We start from the raw sequence: 4,052 nt of genomic DNA, 5'->3' as shown, positions 1-4,052 counted from the left end.
GCACCAGGACTGCGCTGCCCATCCCAGTGAAGGTCACTAGCCTTCTATGTCTCCGCCTCCTTCCGGGCTGCATCAGGGCACATATACAGTGTCTCTCTGAGGAAGGACTTTCTTGCTATTGAGGGAGTGCAGCGAAGGTTCACCAGATTGATTCCCGGGATGGCTGGACTGACATATGAGGAGAGACTGGATCGACTGGGCCTGTATTCACTGGAGTTTAGAAGGATGAGCTAGGATCTCATAGAAACTTATAAAATTCTGACGGGACTGGAAAGGTTAGATGCGGGAAGAATGTTCTCAATGTTGGGGAAGTCCAGAACCAGGGGACACAGTCTTAGGATAAGGGGTAAGCCACTTAGGACTGAGATGAGGAGAAATTTCTTCACTCAGAGAGTTGTTAACCTGTGGAATTCCCTATCACAGAGAGTTGTTGATGCCAGTTCATTGGATACATTCAAGAGGGAGTTAGATGTGGCCCTTACGGCTAAAGGGATCAAGGGGTATGGAGAGAAAGCAGGAAAGGGGTATTGAGGTGAATGATCAGCCATGATCTTATTGAATGGTGGTGCAGGCTCGAAGGGCCGAATGGCCTACTCCTGCACCTATTTTCTATGTTTCTATGTTTCTATGTTTCTCTCAATTTACTGCACCTTTCTGCATCTGTTACGTTTCACAAGTTGATAATGTTCCCAATGAGCAGGGATAAACAGGATGAGCAGACATATGGGTTTGCCAGGATAGCGAGCTTCCCAAGCGTTCAAGGAGCCATTGACTGCATGCACGTGGTCTTGCGAGCACCATTCGAGAACGCTGAGGTATTCAGAATCAGAAAGGGATACCACTCCCTGATTATGCAGCTGTTGTGCGATCACACGCAGCGCATCCTCGCAGTCAATGTCCACTATCCAGGGAGCGCACATGATGCGTTCATCCTGCGAGAGAGCACTGTGCCACGAATGTTTCAGCAGGAAGGGCGCGGCTGGCTGCTCGGGGATAAAGGATATGGCCTAGCCAACTGGCTAATGACACCCCCCCCCCCCGCCCACCCCCCCGCCCCGCAACCTCACCAGCCAAGCGGAGCATCCCGACAATGACAGCCATGCGGCCACCCGCAACATCATCGAGCAGACAATAGGAGTTTTGAAGCAGCGTTTCCCATGCCTGGACCGCTCTGGAGGCAGCCTTCAATGCTCCCCTCAACAGATGTCGCTATTCAGTGTGGTGTGCCGCATGCTGCACAACTTGGCCATAGTGAGGGCCCAGACTTTGCCAATGGGAATTGCAGGCCAACCTCAGGAGGAGGAGGAAGAGGAGCCTGGCGAGGCCCCGAATGGCCAGCCAGATGTGGAGGAGGAGCAGCAGCTACGGAGGAGGCACCGTGGCGATGCTGCTGGTGCAAGGGCCACACGTCAGAATGCATCAATTCTATCGAATGGAGGAAGCTGAGGGATGCAGCTAATAATGAAGGCGCTGCGTGCTATGACAATGACACATCTTGGTGAAATTCCACATTAATATACGAGACGAGAATTCAACCCGTCAAATGAACATTTTATTAACGGCATCAAAAGTCCCGTCTCAAACAGCACACCAAAAACCCCACACCGGCAACTAATAAAAAATGTAACCAGTGCCCCTTGAAACAGCATGACACACAATCAACTTTAGCAATATGTGTATAAACACCCCGGCCATTTGTAATTCCACACCAGCTTCCAGGTGCCATATTAGGCCCAGACCCATACACCAATAGCAGGCCTCAAACAAAGTAATGAGATATTTACAATTATATTTACAGGATGAGGACATCTGTCCACGGTGGGCAAAGTCTTTATTCAGACTTGCTCTGAAATTTGCCACACCTTACCCACACCTGCTGCCTCTCCTTAATGTGGGCTCAGTGCCTGCAGTAAGGCTGCTTAAGGGCTGCTGTGTGTGTGTGTAAGGGAGACAGTGCAGATGGCCTAGCAGGATGCCCTGGACCTGCTCTGGGTCTGGAAGGCCCGGCTGCAAACTCCACCGCCTCAGCATGGGCAACAGCAGTCTCGGATGACTGGTGCGTAGACCGCGGCAGGTTCAAAGTCAGAGTGGCTGTGGTGGGAGCCAGAATGCTGTCACCTTGAGCAAGGACAGCGCCTTCCATTTCCAGCGGCTCACAGCCACTCCCCCAGTGTGGAGCCTCAGCATCTGGAGCGAGATGTGTGAGCATGAACTGCTGGCCTGCTTCGGCACCGTCACTTCCCCATTGGACAGTGGGGAGCACAGAGAGGATGGCAGCAGTCAGTGTTAGCATGGCATCCATCGGAGACTGGCTCAGGGCGTACTAAGCCTGAAACGCAGCAGTCTGAGAGTTGATGCCAGCAATCATTGACAGCATCACATCACAAAGGCCTTGTGTGGCTTGGGCCTGTGATGTGACAGCTGCTGTCACGTCACCAATGGCACACGCCATCTACTCTGGCACTCCACTGTCACTGGTTGAGTCCATCTCCCTCTGTCAGCAGGCAAGCATGGCCTCGATGGACTGCTGAGAGGCAAGGGCAATGCTTGAGGCGGCCTCCTCCCCACCTCAGAGCAAGTGCATCCATGCTCTGCGGAACCTTCTCCAGTGCACCCATTAGCTCGCGGTGCATTTATGTGGACTCTCTGGACATAGCCTCCAAGTCCAGATCCACATCTGACTGTCACTGAGCAGGACTCATGGGCCCACTCATCCGCCGGGCCCCGAGCTTCCCGATCGCGCTGGGCACTGCTGCAGGCCACTGGGGCCAGGAGCCTCAGGCTCTTCAGAACCCAGCAATGTTGGCTGTTCCACCGAGGTGGTGCCTCCACTCGGTGCAACTGATGGAGGGTCCTGCTCGGTCACCACACTTTCATCACCTTCCTCATCGCCTCCCCCGTCGGGGGAAGTGTGCGGCTCACGGGCAGGCTGCCGCGCTTCTGGCTCCTCATCTGTAAGCACAAAGCAACAGAAGTGTGTTTAGCAGCAGGAGAGGGGGCGGGAAGGGAAGAAGGAGGTTGCATTTGCTATCATAAGAATAAAAGAACATAACAAATAGGAGCAGGAGTAGACCATTTGGCCCCTCGAGTCTGCTCTGCCATTCAATAAGATCATGGCTGATCTGATCATGGACTCAGCTCCACTTCCCTGCCCACTCCCCATAACCCTTGACTCCCTTATCGCTCAAAAATCTGTCTATCTCCACCTCAAATATATTCAATGATGCGGCCTCCAAAGCTCCCTGGGGCAGAGAATTCCAAAGATTCACGAGCTTCTGAGAGAAGAAATTCCTCCTCATTTCTCTTTTAAATAGGCGAGCCCTTATTCTGAAACTATGCCCCCTAGTTCTAGATTCCCCCACGAGGGGAAACATCCTCTCTTCACCTACCCGGTCAAGCCCACTCAGAATCCTATATGTTTCAATAAGATCACCTCTCATTCTTCTAAACTCCAAGGAGTATAGGCCCAACCTACTCAACCTTTCTTCATAAGTCAACCCCTTCATCTCAGGAATCAACCTCATGAACCTTCTCTGAACAGCTTCCAATGCAAATATATCCCTCCTTAAATAAGGAGAGCAAAACTGTATGCAGAACTCCAGGTGTGGTCAAACCAACCTGTACAGTTGCAGCAAGATTTCCCTACTTTTACACCCAATCCCCCTTGCAATAAAGGCCAACATTCCATTTGCCTTCCTAATTACTTGGTGTACCTGCATACTAACATGTTGTGCTTCATGTACAAGGACTCCAGATCCCTCTGCACTGCAGCATTTTGTAATCTCTCCCCATTTAAATAATAATTTGCTTTTTTATTTTCCCTACAAAAGTGGGTAACTTCACCTTATCTCACATTAGACTCCATCTGCCAAATTTTTTTCCACTCACTTAGCCTATCTATGTCCCTTTGCAGATTTTTGAGTCCTCCTTACAACTTCCTTCTAACCTATCTTTGTATCATCAACATATTTGGCTACATTACACCCGGTCCCTTCATCCAAGTCATTAATATAGATTGTAAATAGATGAAGCCCCAGCACTGATCCCTGTGG

Source organism: Pristiophorus japonicus, chromosome 9 (genome assembly GCF_044704955.1).
Source record: "Pristiophorus japonicus isolate sPriJap1 chromosome 9, sPriJap1.hap1, whole genome shotgun sequence".
In the NCBI taxonomy this organism is placed as follows: domain Eukaryota; kingdom Metazoa; phylum Chordata; class Chondrichthyes; family Pristiophoridae; genus Pristiophorus; species Pristiophorus japonicus.
The sequence above is the reverse complement of the archived record's forward strand: the minus strand, read 5'-3'. Positions refer to the sequence as shown.